This window comes from Macrobrachium rosenbergii, chromosome 55 (assembly GCF_040412425.1).
Source record: "Macrobrachium rosenbergii isolate ZJJX-2024 chromosome 55, ASM4041242v1, whole genome shotgun sequence".
Lineage (NCBI taxonomy): Eukaryota > Metazoa > Arthropoda > Malacostraca > Decapoda > Palaemonidae > Macrobrachium > Macrobrachium rosenbergii.
This window is the reverse complement of record NC_089795.1, coordinates 51,987,283-52,002,966: the sequence shown is the minus strand read 5'-3', so window position 1 is coordinate 52,002,966 and position 15,684 is coordinate 51,987,283. Positions and strand designations below refer to the sequence as shown.

Genomic DNA, 15,684 nt, shown 5'->3' with positions numbered 1-15,684 from the left:
ATTATTGTTATTATTGTTGTTGTTGTTGTTTCTATTATTATTATTATTATTATTATTATTATTGTTATTATTATTATTATTATTATTATTATTATTATTAGTGTTTCCTGTGTTTTCCTTCACTGAAATTGATACATCCCTATTAAATGTGGTAAAAATTCAATTTTCACTTCCTCACGCCTGTTAGAAATTTCACTATAACTTTTAATCCCACGTCATTCATTATTCAGCAAATTCAGTTTAATTTAGTTCACCCATTCCGTTTATTTTAATTCGTTTGATTCCATTATTCTTTCTATTTATTTAATTTAATTCGTTTGAATCCATTTTTCTTTCTGTTTACTTTAATTTAACTCGTTTGAATCCATTATTATTTTTGTTTATTTTAATTTAATTAGTTTGAATCGGTTATTCTTTGTGTCCAATTCATTTAATTTTGTATCCAGTATCAGTTACGCCAACTTTTTTCCACAATGTCAGTAGACTGATTTGTGAGTTAAATAGTTAGGTTTTGGGGAATCACAATTCTTTCCCATAACTTGCCGTTTCGTTCTTAACATACCTTCGGGGTTACTAAGATTACTGTCTGAGATTCTCACTTTGTAAAATGTCGGTTCGACACTTTTCTATTTCCTATTCATCATATTGCTTAGCTCCTTATCGGTATTTGAAATTTACACCAGTATATAGCTATGAATTATACAGTACGTTGTACAGAGTAATTCATAAATTCATCTGATGAGATTTAATGAAAATTTAGACAATAAACTACTTCTGTAAGTCAATCCAGCCTTAGAGAATTATATAACAGAGATCAAAAGATTATTTTACCGAATCCAGAAACAAAAACAAAAAATATGAAAACCTGCCCATCACAGAGGTTACTGCAAGCATACCTAACTTCATTTCAAGTAACTTGATCATATAAGGTTGATTTGGGGATCAGAGGGGTCTGGGGCTAAGCCGCCCACCACCCCCTGCCCTTGGAACCATCCGAGAATTAACGTTGCTCTCCCAGCTCCTCACCTTTCTCAGAATTCGATTACTGAATCTCGTCTGGAGTCAGGTCACTGACAGTTATTATAACGAAAGCGATGCTGAAGCAACAAGGCTGCCTCCAGAAGCCTTTATTCCCTGTCACAGTTTATTTATTACCCGTTATTTGTTTTGTCTCTGTTTGGGGGAATATGCGCAAAGTCGCTTCTGGTTTTTTTACGAAAATGTTGCCTAAACTAGTCTCGTGACTTGCAACAAGTGTTTTCTGAGAGGTATTGGAATGTCGCTTGTGGAAAAGAAATTGCTCAGCCTTCTGACAAATGTTCCGGGCTTAAGAAATAAATACTGCGCACCACTACCGTCGATTTTGATTGCAAAACTCAACCATTTAACTCTACAGAGAAAGTGTAATTGTGTAATGTGCTCCCCCTCCGCCTTCCTCTTCCATCTGCAAAAATTTCGTTTGAATCCCAGCAGCCAACCAATTCTGGTAAAAAAAAAAAAAACCTGTTTGTGTTTCACATTAGCGAAGGTATGTGCTCTCTGACTGCTTATTTCTAACTTGTTTGATAATTCCTGCTGCCTGTTCGGTCATTTGTTACAAGCTTTATTTGTGATTATCTTTACTTCTATTGTCGTTTTCATGATACTTTTTACTTTAATTTAAAAGTGGCCCTCGTAATCCACAAGCCTTGCAGATCAATTAGTGCCTTTACAGCCAATTATGAAGATAACATGACAAGAACAACAGAGGACGAGTAGAGAGAAAAAATGCAAAAAAGTAAAGCTCCAATAACGTTGCAACGTTTGCCAATGCAAACGTTTCTAGGGCGCACCTACTGTATACGCGACGCATCCAGCGTTGCCATTTTTGTCCGTTCGCGCCGATACGTAGCGATAACGCTACGATACACGAATACAGACCTGATCTTCCCACTGGATCAAACCGTGAGAACGCTAACCAAGACATCCAGATAAGTGAGTCAACTCATATTTCAATTTACTAAACTGTACAGGAAGAGTAGTACTGCCAGTTACATCACCACCCAGCTCGAGCCATTACGAAAAGGTCATTTATTGAAGAACGATATTCCTTATTAGTTCCGAATGATATATTGATTAGTCAAGCTTCGTTTCCTGGAAAAGGTTCGATAGCCTTCAACCAGCGCTCACGTACCCGCGCGCGAACGCACGCAAAAGCCACGCAAGCGCGCTCAGGTAGATGAGATGTATTTTTTAACGCTTAACGCTGCTAGTATAGGAACACAGTGCCTTTATCTAGAGCAGATTTCAAGAAAACAAAGTCAACCAATGAATGATAAATATAGAGACACAGATTGGCAACGATTCCTTAACAGTACTTCAGTTTTTATTCCAAATTTTTTCAGAAGTTATACATGGTAATATACATACATACATATATATATATATATATATATATATATATATATATATATATATATATATATATATATATATATATAATATATATATATATAATATAAATTGAGGCAGATAGATATACAGATAGACATATATAGGAATTTAAGGGTTAATGAGCAAAAGCTCATATATTTTCCACCATTAATCATTTTAGACGTCAAATGTACATAAGGCTTTAATATTCGAGATGTTTCACCTACTTATGACTTACGAAGCCAAAGTGTAATCAAATATAGATAGATGGATAGATCGATAGATAGATAGATGAACAGACAGACAGATAGGTACTCTGAATATCATTTGCAACAATTTAACATTTTATAGATAAAACGGAGGAGAATGAAAATTTCATTAACTGTATCAGAAATTTCTGTCAATCTCATAAATTGCTTCAGCAAGCAAACTTGGGCCACTTTGCAACCGGTTAATTTGTTGGCGCTAATGGATGTGGCCATTTTTTTTAATAACTTAATGAAGGGATCCCAGATTCGCATTTTTTCGGAAAAATAATTAAGAAAGTCGAAGGATTTCGAAATTTGTATATTTTTTTTTTTTTAATCAACCTGATGAGTTTTGTGCAATATTTCGTTCTGTTCTGGGTTTCTCTCTTGATTTATCACCTCTGGTTCTTCCCCTTTCATTACTTCCAACCTCGCGCTTATAATTCAGACGTAATGCTCAACTTTCAAACCATTTTTATGATTAAAAGAGATTTACAAGTTTCATGACAGAAAATCATACGGACTCAGTAGTTTCACTTTTAATCTTGTCTTTTTTTTTCAATCCCTCCTGACGAGTGAACTTCTCTTCATTTTTGGGAGCTCAGCTTTGTTTACGTACATCTCTCTCTCTCTCTCTCTCTCTCTCTCTCTCTCTCTCTCTCTCTCTCTCTCTCTCACACACACATACACACAATTTTAATTTTCTCCAGACGAATAGACCTCTCTTGATTCTGGGAGTTGAAATTTTCAGCTAATCTTTGTTTGGCTTCAGATTAAAACATTTCTCTCTCTCTCTCTCTCTCTCTCTCTCTCTCTCTCTCTCTCTCTCTCTCTCTCTCTCTCTCTCTCTCTCAAACAATTTTAATTTTCTCCAGACGAATAGACCTCTCTTGATTCTGGGAGTTGGAATTTTCAGCTAATCTTTGTTTGGCTTCAGAGTTGATTAAAACATTTCTCTCTCTCTCTCTCTCTCTCTCTCTCTCTCTCTCTCTCTCTCTCTCTCTCTCTCTCTCTCTCTCTCTCTCTCTCTCTCTCTCTCTCTCTCTCTCTCTCTCCATTTTAATTTTCACTAGACGAACGCACCTCTGCTTACTTTGAGAGTTTCCATTGCAGCTAAACGTTTAGCTACAAAATTCATTCAAACCTTTCTCTCTCTCTCTCTCTCTCTCTCTCTCTCTCTCTCTCTCTCTCTCTCTCTCTCTCTCTCTCCCTTGTAAGCTTGCTAGCGACCCACACCATCAATCAATGCCGAGCAACATCATCAATCTTCCTAATAATCAATTAACACTGATCCTCCCCCCGAGATCAGGTCGGAAGCCCCGTCAGAAAATATTGATTGGCCAAAGTACTCGAGCTCAAATCGACGCTCGTGAAGTGGCTTGCTAATACGGTGTTGGAAGAGTCTAAAGTCCCTTCTTATTCTTTTAATCTCATTTTAATTAATGGTCTTAAATTCCTCACTGGAATGTAGAATTTAGGTCAAAAGTCAAGCGCTGGGACCTATGAGGTCATTTAGCGCAGAAAAAGAACTGACAGTAAGACGGTTTGGAAGGTGTAACAGGAGGAAAACTCGCAGTTGCACTATTAAAAATTGTTAGAGGGAGGTGGAAAGTAAGACGGAAGAAAGAATATGAATGGCGGTACAGTAAAAGGAATGAAAAGGGTTGCGGCTAGAGGCGGAAGGGACGCTGCAAAGACCCTTAAGTAATGCCTAGAGCGCACCGTGTGAGGTGCACTATAGGCATTACTCAAGGGTGGTTAGAAGGATCTAAAGTCCCTTTTTATTCTTTTAATCTCATTTTAATTAATGGTTTTAATTTCCTCATTAAACTGTTTGTCAAGAAGGTCAGTGTAAGAGAGATTTTTATACTTTACTCAACCTAGACATCTAGAAGAGTCTAAAGTCCATTTTATTCTTTTAATTTCATTTAAAATTATGGTCTTAATTTCCTCATTAAACTGTTTGTCGAGAAGGTCAGTGCAAGAGAGATTTTTATACTTTTCTGGAACTAAACATTTTGGCTTCTCGAACGAGCTGAAGAAGGCGTCTGTTTGCACCAAATTATAACGTTACAACCTCGTAAAGAGAGGAGGGTTGTAGCGCTATAATCAACGCTATAAATTCCGTCTGGATTACGTAATTAACGTAAAGAAACGCGAAGGAGTAATGGCTATAATTCCAAGGATATGAACGAGAAATAATGCTATGGTATGATGACTAATTCTAAAGGAGGTTTGTACGCGGGATATGATGCACTGAAACAAACAACTAGGAGTATATGGATTTAAACTGACTCTTGTATATGGTTACACAATTACACACACACATACACAAATATATATGTATGTATGTATGTATGTATGTATGTATGTATGTATGTATGTATGTATGTATGTATGTATGTATGTATGTGTGTATATATATATATATATATATATATATATATATATATATATATATATATATATATATATATATATTATATGACTTTTATCACATCACCGTGATTCATTTACAATCAGTAAGCTACAAACGTCCTTTAACCCTTTCGCAGCGGAGTTTATTTTGACTCTCATTCCCAGCTACGTGCACATTTGAAAGTGCTTCCAGCTTAAAAAATGAAAAATGTACTACGCCTTTAAGCCTTATATTTTCAGGAATGAACTGCATTTTAGCTTGCAATTAATACATCATGCGTCAATAAATGATTAAAAATTGCAAAAAGTAAAAAAAAAAAATGAAAAGTCATTGACTCTGAGGTCTTCGTTAGTGGCACAAGTAATCCTGTTAGTACACTATCAGTGTATCATATATTCATGTTCCATATTTGCAATACTTCTTGTACTGTACATTCTGTATAAATGCTATACTTCAAAATATGTACAAAATAATATAGATGTCTTTATTTTTTCAATGATACCAATCATCCTTTCTCTGCGCCGTCAAACTGATATCTGTCCCTTGCAAGTACTGCTCTGAAACTAGATGCAACTAATATGAAGGTGTTTTAACTCAGATAACTGTCAATGGTAAGTTTGTGAACTAATTTCAACTGAAAAATAAACATACCATGATCTTTTAGGCAAAGTTTGCTTCTTGGCTATCATAAAATAGAAATATTTAATTCTTTTTTTACGTTATCATCTATTTCCTAGGGAAATAATTTAGCAAAGCATTCATAGGAGTCAAATTGTCAATCTAATTACCTTATGAGTGTATAAATTATTGTACTATCGACCTCTTTGGGATTATTATCATTTAATTCAACTTCAGTCCATGTGTATGGCACAGCAACATCAGCACATCATCACCATCATTAACATCATCATCCTCACTTTCCACTAGGTCAGAATCATCTATATCATTCTGAATCAGAAGCAAATAATTTTCCTCGATTTCTTAGTGATATATATATATATATATATATATATATATATATATATATATATATATATAAATATATATATATATAATATATATATATACATATTTATAATATATATGTATATATGTACATATACATACATTCATACATATATATATATATATATTATATATACATATACACGTCCCAAACATTTTACGCAATCATTGAGAGAGAGAGAGAGAGAGAGAGAGAGAGAGAGAGAGAGAGAGAGAGAGAGAGAGAGAGAGAAAACGTTTGGTACAATAGTGGGTCTGAGACAAGTGTGTGGTGTGTACATGTTGTTTGAAAATAAGTTGGCCTTGTTCCGGCACGGGATCTTGCTCCTAGAGCAGCCAGTAAGAGTCATTCTGATGGTATACAAGTGATAAAGATGGTCGGGATTAAGAGTTATGTTTAATGATGTGAAATCCATAACGACGAGTCTCCAAGGTTATTTGATATTTTTTTACGGATTTAGTGATGCATAAATTGGAAAAATTTTAGATTTTTCTAGAGAAAATTTGTGAAATTCTGAAAAACACAGAAAGAAAAATGTGAGAGGGAGGTGAATATAAGCTGAAGAGTCGGTTCTGTCGTTACAGACTCCGAAATGGGTCTACAACTTCTTTTGCCTTGCCTCCCGCCTAGTAGCAGTTTTTGGTGTGCTGTTGTCCGGCAAAATGGACCCAGGTCTGAAGCCGCCTCTGGAATCAGAATTTGCTTCTGCTTGCTGTTTTTGGATTGGCTAACGCTGTAACAGGCAACATACTGGACAACATTAGAAGCAGAAAATCGAAGATGATGATTACAATGGAAAACTGAAGCATTTGGGGAGAAGTTCGTCTCGAAAGAGAAGAGAGGAAGAATCTGATACTGGCGAATGTCAACTTAACCAAAAGAGTTCATGATCTGAAAACTACTCTTCAAGAAAATAAAACGGAAAAAGAAAAGGAGGAGATGCACAGAAAGGAACTGAAAACAGACAGGAAGGATAAACAGTCGTACACAGGACGGTTTAACACGCAGAAGAGGGAACAGCAGAATCTTGGAGGACAAGATCCTTTTGCTTGAGAACGAAAGGCAGCTGACGCAGAAGGAGATGCCGGCTCAGGAAAATGTGCATAAATATGCTGGGAGACGAGATAACGAGGATGAAAGCAGAAAATAAGCGACTGACTCAGAACGGTGCCGCTGTCCAGTAGCTAAGTGATACCCGAACAACAAAGTAATGAGCCTGACTGCTCAGTTGGCAAAGCAATTGTCAACTTCGTCAACAAGAGGAAGTACCAAGTCAGCTGGACACGGAACTGCGTGAGATGGGAGAAAGAGGATGCAGACGACTGAAGGAATCAGAGGACTAGGAAACGAACTCAACCACTGTACGACTGAGAAGGAAAACCTCCAGTTAAACGTTCGAGAAATGCAAGAGCAAGTTGGAAAGCTGTCGAAAGAAAATGGCTTCCTCCAATGTCAGCTACAAGAGAAAAAATGAAGCTTAGTCAGCAGGATAATTTACTGCAAGCGAAAGACCACCGGCTGGAAGAGATGGCGAGGCTGGCCAGCAGCATGGACGAGAGGAATCTTCTTTTGGAAGATGAGCTGCGAAATCTGCAGGAAAAGAACGAAACGTTGCTCCGCGACTTCAAGAACCTCGAGATGAGGACGGAACACATGGAAAAGCAAACAAAAGACTACAGAAAAAGACTTGCAGTTCTTACACGAGCTGGCACGAGGCAGTAGGAGCCAGCCTCAATCTGACGGAAAGGAAATTAGACTCACTTATGTTTGCCGGAGGAACAATGATGTTATTTACACAAAGGAATCCATGTACTGCTTGTGTTTAGTTTCATATGTAAATATCCATTCTGTATAGTTAATATCTTTCATTGTACGTTCAAGGATAAGGATATAACAAAATGTAAAAACAACTTCCCTCTGTTCATTGCCCATCAAAAAGCTAAGTTCATTAAAGTCAAGGAATGCAATAATGACTTGGTCTATAACAGACAAAAAGTGATACCTATATATATATATATATATATATATATATATATATATATATATATATATATATATATATATATATATATATATATATATATATATGTTATATATTTATATACATGCATGTGTATATGTACAGAATATATTTGAATAAATATAGATATATTTATATATAGAAAATTTACATATCATGAATCAACTTTACATAATATCATGAAAACCCAGTAACCTACCAAATTCTGCAGGTGATGTGGAAGATGTTTCCGGTAAGTACTGTAGGCCCGTATTTCTTAAAACTTCCAACAGATGGCAATAGTCGTTCATCGCAGTGAAAGGGTTAATATCCAATTCACTCTACCTCGGAAATAATATATTTTCATATATGTTACCGAAGGGGAATTTTTAGTTGATAATAAGTTCGTCGTCTCGTCTCGTGAGCTCGAACCAGCGAAGGACAAAGAACAGTATATGTATATATATATATATATATATATATATATATATATATATATATATATATATATAATGTTGCAATGATTTTTACACTTTCAGCTCCGGAAGTTCAACAATTTGGCAAAATCTTGTCACGTGGTTCGACTTTATCCGTTTTTATCATCTATGTGCAAATGACGTTCTTATTAGTTTCATTCACGTATAATATCCCAACAGCAATGATTTTCCCAAACACCTTTCGTACTATGGAATATTCTCCTATACTTCTTCGTTTTATGTAAGTCACATGTATTGAACAAAGAAAAAATCCTATTACTTGATTCTAAAAACCAGCCAGAATGATCCACAGTCATTTTATAGAGTTTGGGTCTATAACCTTTGTCCTGTTGACAAGTTCTAGTTAATGAGATAAATATCATATTGCATTTTCTGTTGACGATACTGCTGGGTGGGTGGGGTGGGTGTGGGGTAGGTCTGTTGGTAGGGGAGGGGAGGGGATGGGAAGGGTAGGGGGATGGGAGACTTCACATACCAGATAAAAGCAAATTTTGGAAAAATTTGTTATATAGATCAACAGATGACAGTAGTAATTATGGACGACAAAGAGAGAGAGAGAGAGAGAGAGAGAGAGAGAGAGAGAGAGAGAGAGAGAGCTATAAGTCTGAAAAGACAGTCCTTAAGTACGATTTTATTTTAGGAGAAGAAGATTTCAGTGTTTCTTTTTATAGTAATATATGTTTACCAGGGATTCTTGATTGTGCAAATTACTTATCATACAAAACATTTATTTCACACGCACATTAACTCTCTCCTTAGCCCTTATCAGCAGTAATTTCTCAATGTTGAATTTAAGAAATCATTCTCTCTCTCCCTCACATACCAACTCCCTGACATCGTCAGAAATACACACTCTCTCTCTCTCTCTCTCTCTCTCTCTCTCATACCAATTTCTTTATATTATTAGAAATACTCTCTCTCTCTCTCTCTCTCTCTCTCTCTCTCTCTCTCTCTCTCTCTCTCTCTCTCTCTCTCTCTCACATACCAATCAATTTTCTGACATCGTCAGAAATAAACTCTCCCTCTCATAAACAAAATTCCTGACACCGTCAAAATAAATACTCTCTCTCTCTCTCTCTCTCTCTCTCTCTCTCTCTCTCTCTCTCTCTCTCTCTCTCTCTCTCTCTCACACACACACACACACACAAGCACACACATACCAATTTCCTGGGATCGTCAGAAATAAAAATGCAAATGAAAGTGCCATAAAATTTTTGGCATTAAAAATCATAATCCCGAGTCTGATTTCATGACACTTGGACGCTAGAGATGACCCACTGCCCTGACATCCAATTAAAAATAATTCAGCTTAAGCTCTAATAAAATAACATGAATTATTTTGACTTTATGCGCCCTAATTAAAATGACATAAATTCTTTAAAAGCACTGAGTGTGGGGAGAGAGAGAGAGAGAGAGAGAGAGAGAGAGAGAGAGAGAGAGAGAGAGAGAGAGAGAGAGAGAGAGAGAGAGATATTATGTAAGCGTTTACATATATATACATATATACAGTACAGTATATATATTATATACGTGTATATATATGTATATATAGGCTATTTATACAGCCTATATATATATATATATATATATATATATATATATATATATATATATATATATATATATATATATATATATATATATATATATACCTCCCATCTGCATGCACATAAACAGATATTCATGAAAAATGATTGGTAAATCTCTCTCTCTCTCTCTCTCTCTCTCTCTCTCTCTTTCTACCTTACAACCTCAACTTTATCGACGTACTAAAACTGGATTAGAATCATTATAATCATTCTTTTCTCACGCCTAAATTAAGGTAACCCAGGGATGAGCATGTACAACAATAATTATAAACAATAAATGACCATATTAAAAAGTTGTGAATGGTCGAGTCTTAATGGGAAACGCATATCAAGTTACTACTACTACTACTACTACTACTACTACTACTACTACTACTACTACTACTACTACTACTACTACTACTACTAGTTCCTCGTTGGCAGAATCGGTAGAGTTCTCGGCTAGCACTCTGCTAGACCCGAGTTCGAGTCTCCGGCCGGCCAATGAAGAATTTGAAGAATTATTTATTTCTGGTGATAGAAATTCATTTCTCGGTATAATGTGGTTCGGATTCCACAATAAGCTGTAGGTAACCAATTGGTTCTTAACCACGTAAAATAGGTCTAATCCTTCGGGCCAGCCCTAGGAGAGCTGTTAATCAGCTCAGTGGTCTGGTTAAACTAAGGTATACTTAACTTTTTAACTACTACCACAACAACAACAACAACAACAACAACAACAATAATAATAATAATAATAATAATATAATAATAATAATAATAATATCCCACATCTCATTTCTCATCCTTCTTCTACAGTCTGTTGTTCAAAACATCAGCAGTAATTCTGATAGGAATAATATGTATAATTTTAAATTTCCCAATATTAATATTTGTGAAAAGCTCTATCTGAAAGTATATCAGATATTCATTCGTGACATAAAAGGTCCATAGTTTATTTCCGTTTTCGATCACACATTAATGACTATTTTTTTTATTACTTAATAACGGGTCAGTGTTTTCAGTTTTGTATTTCAAAAACACAACGTTGTTCAAATCTTAAGTAACCAGGCGTGGAAGTTTCCTAGAATCTAGTTAGGTGGATATTGTTCTTTAAGAATCATTGAGAAAAATTAGCCAAGTCGTTTCAGTGAGGGGAAAAAGTGTGTCTATGCGTATCAATTCATGATAGTAAAATTAGATTTTTCTAGATTCGAAAGCTAACAAAAATATATATATATATATATATATATATATATATATATATATATATATATATATATATATATATATATATATTATATATATATATATATATATGTGTGTATATATATACATATATATATATAATACATATCTATATATATATATTTATATATATCTATCTATCTATCTATATATATATATATATATATATATATATATATATATATATATATATATATATATATTTATATATGTGTCGCTTTCCTACAACGTTCAATACAATCCCAGACACATCTGCCGACGTAGCTGCCACGATTCCCTTTCAGCGTCTACTTGAAACTGAAGTGAATCTTGAGATCGCGCCATAGAAGTGGTTTAGGGACACCTGGACTGAAACGGAAGCCACGAGCCTGGTAACGGCAGGTTGCGAGCTGGTCGGAGAGGCCGACGGACTCCGCCCATTGACAGTGAGGTTTACTTCCGGTTCAGCTGACCTGATCCGGCGATCGTATCGTCTATGGGGCCCTTAAGGACGAGATTCGAACCTCTTCCCTTACCATTCAGTTGGAATATCAAAGACTTGAGAAAATAAAATGCCTTCCTTATCTAACGATATTAGGCGTCAATTATAATGTAAACAATTATCATGTTATAATCAATTATTATCAGTTGATTAATAATGTCAGGGAATGTTATGAAGGGAATATAAGGATTCGGTTTTGCTAAATAAATCTTACTGGAAAACCTCCAACCTATGGAAGATAAATATCCTTCTGCAAGCCTATAATCAGTTTAGTACATCCAAAAGATTTTTACCAATTTTGAAATGCTATTCATTCGACGTTATTGGGGGTAATCATTAGTTATTATTGAATGTAAGTAATTTGTAATTGGTTAATTAATAAGTAATTAGTTACTAATGGCAGGAACGTAGGGAAATGAAAAATACGGATTTGGTGGTGTTAATATAGTGTTACTGGAACACTTGCAATTCATGCCGTAACTTTGACATCCACCGACCCGTCAGGCCACCACAAAGTACTTGGTGGTTAACGGTCTAGTCCAAACGAATTAATTTTCTATTTTGCGTTCTGTCCTTAAATTTAGGATGGATTTCTGCGACGAATTAGCATTTGAAAATATTTTGATAAACGTAACGACATTTTTCTAAATTCTATAGCTTTTAGTAAAGGCTTTAATAGTACCACCTCAACGACGTCAAACACATAATAGGCTGGTGGTGGCCGTAATGCAGTATGTTCGACAGTAACTGCTGGATTTGTAACGGAATGTAGCAATGAATGTGGAGAAGTTACGAACAAGTGAATGTAGTGGAGGTCGTTCAAAAATAGGTTTTTCTCTCGTGTTCCTCGCTTTCTGTCTTTCTTTCTCTCTCTCTATCTTGTGTTTCCTTCCCTCCCCCCACCCGTAGACTGTCATTAAGAGTTTCCTAATGAACAACGTTGCAACTCACGGTTTCACATGATGAAACGATGCCCGAGGAACGCCTTCGACGAATCAAAACTTAGTAAAATCTCTCTGGAAACCTGGAAAGCCACAGACGTCCTGGACAGAGCGGCAACTTCCCGCCGCGAGCAGAATTCCACGGAGAGAGGAGCGAAGAGACGTCCACCCGACTCAGCCTCTGAAGGAACACTGACTGACTGATTATGCCGGACAATGGACATGGTCCATAGCAAGCTAGCACCCTACTCCCCAGGTCGGTCCCTGTTGCTACGGTGTGACTCTTTCACTCTTTCCTTAGTGTCAGTGGAGTTGGAAAAGATGGATGTGGAGGACACTCATGCGAAATATTCCCACTCCCTTAGTTTTGCTGTCATTAACGTGACACTATCTCCTCAGTAATTTATTGGTTTTTATAGTCGTCAATGGATTTATATTCTTCCCAACTCATCACTGTATAGCATTGTAAGTCAATTATTGGACAGTGTTTTATTTATTACACTGAAAATATAGCCATCAATTTATTTTTTCAAAGTCATATATATAGATATATCTATATAAATAATATATATACATATATATTCATTTATATATACATTATATATCTATATGGTCATCATATTCTTTCAACATGAGAAAGACGTTTAAAACATTTAATTATCTGTTAACACACACAACTCTCTGAATCTAAATAAAAAGTAAATGAAGTAACTCTAAACGAATAAACATAAATTATAGTTAAAAAGAAACTCGATCAAAAATAATCACGGACTGAGTGTTTTTAAAACACTTGGACACATATGCAGGTTAACCCAAACACAATCTTGGACTGGTGACAGGTCATTTCAAAAGGTGCCTAAGTGCGTGCCTCTCTCTCTCTCTCTCTCTCTCTCTCTCTCTCTCTCTCTCTCTCTCTCTCTCTCTCTCTCTCTCTCTCTCTCTCTGTGTGTGTGTGTGTGTGTGTGTGTGTGTGTGTGTGTGTGAAAAGGGGATGTAAGAACGATCCGAATTTGGGTTGTAAAACTTATCAGATTATTTACATTGCTTCATCATCATATGTGTATGTGTATAGTATACGTGTATGTGTGTGTGTATCCGTAAATGTGCGTTTGCAGAGGAGCAAAGAGGATATAAACTGTGTGCAAATACATGTAAGGAGGAACTAAAGTTGAAAAAAAGGGTTCAATGTTGACCTGATGAGCATTGGTAACCAGGGTCATCAATTAACCAATGGCTTGATCCTTTCCTGTAACTGCAGTACCAATTATGTATTCATCAGAGAGCGGAAGACTAACGGTATCGCTTTGCTAAATAGCTTTATAGTGTGACTTAAATCATTCTTGTTTTTGATTAGTGATAACTGGTATTAATATTTTGGTCACAGTAGTAGTTAAGAAAGGTATTTGGTTGTGAGTGAATTAGGATAATTATTCAACTTTCCATCTTTTTTCTTAATCATTTTGTTGTGCTTTTTTCCTGATAATAAATGACATTTATTGATAATGTGAACGCATGATTTGGTTTTATCAAGAATGCAGTTTGATGTATGAACTAATATACCCTGGAAAGAATGATATTACAATGATAGGAAAATTAATTTTAAGGTATCGTCACTGAAGTACAACGTTAGCTCACTGAAATTTTCTGGAACATGAAATAAAAAACTGCCAAAAGTATCAGCTGTTTTATTCCATTCTAAAATTGTCTGGATCTCTTTGTATAAAAGGAAATTACCAGTCTGCCATTTCTACATGACACGTAATGTTATAGCTTGTTGGTGGAGTGGTGGGGTGGGGGGCATATAATGTTTGAAACTATTTCAGTAACAGAGCAAGAGTACACAGTGGAGGGCGTAAATAGTCCCCCTTATGCCAACCCCTCTGAACGCACCATTTTTATCCACCACTACTGTGTAGATTCCTGACTTCGTGGTCGAGGCGATAATTAATCAAATCTGATCAATAACTCTGCGGTAACAGCCTGCTTGGTATCATTTTGTATAACAAAATTTTGATGAAATAACTCTACAGTTACTATTTGCAACAAGGGAATTCTCTGTTAAATAATTCTGCACACACCTCGCTGCCTTCTTTTTGTGATAATCTTTTGACTTACATTCTTTCCAATCTTAGCATCATTCCTTACACTTGCTTCCAAATTCTTGTAAGAATCAATTTCCTCTTCAACCATCTGCAGTCAAACGCATTCTCTCTCTCTCTCTCTCTCTCTCTCTCTCTCTCTCTCTCTCTCTCTCTCTCTCTCTCTCTCTCTCTCCATTTTAATTTTCACCAGACGAACGCTCCTCTGTTTAATTTGAGAGGTTCAATTGTAGCTGAACGTTCTTTAGCTACAAACTTAATTCAGTCCTCTCTCTCTCTCTCTCTCTCTCTCTCTCTCTCTCTCTCATTTTAACTTTCACCAGACGAACGCTCCTCTGTTTAATTTGGAGAGGTTCAATTGTAGCTGAACGATTTTTAGCTATAAACTTCATTCAATCTCTCTCTCTCTCTCTCTCTCTCTCTCTCTCTCTCTCTCTCTCTCTCTCTCTCTCATTTCTCCATTTTCACCAGACGAACGCTCCTCTGTTTAATTTGAGAGGTTCAATTGTAGCTGAACTTTCTTTAGCTACAAACTTAATTCAGTCCTCTCTCTCTCTCTCTCTCTCTCCATTTTAACTTTCACCAGACGAACGCTCCTCTGTTTACTTTGAGAGGTTCAATTGTAGCTGAACGATTTTTAGCTATAAACTTCATTCAATCCTCTCTCTCTCTCTCTCTCTCTCTCTCTCTCTCTCTCTCTCTCTCTCTCTCTCTCTCTCTCCATTTTAATTTTCACCAGACGAACGCTCCTCTGTTTAATTTGAGA

The 15,684-nt window shown here is 35.8% G+C and overlaps 1 protein-coding gene across 4 annotated transcripts in view; it reads right to left on the bottom strand.

Annotated features, from left to right (window-relative positions):
- The window catches only part of LOC136835247 (uncharacterized), a 59,685-nt gene extending 46,668 nt beyond the window's left edge, over positions 1-13,017 (bottom strand). For 3 of the 4 annotated variants that reach the window (XM_067098521.1, XM_067098520.1, XM_067098522.1), the window contains exon 1: positions 12,830-12,964. The gene's annotated coding sequence lies outside the window, so the exon portion shown is untranslated. Of the gene's footprint in view, positions 1-12,829 lie in introns of all 4 variants that reach the window. The other variant, XM_067098523.1, reaches the window with a different exon arrangement.
- Positions 13,018-15,684: the final 2,667 nt, after the last annotated feature.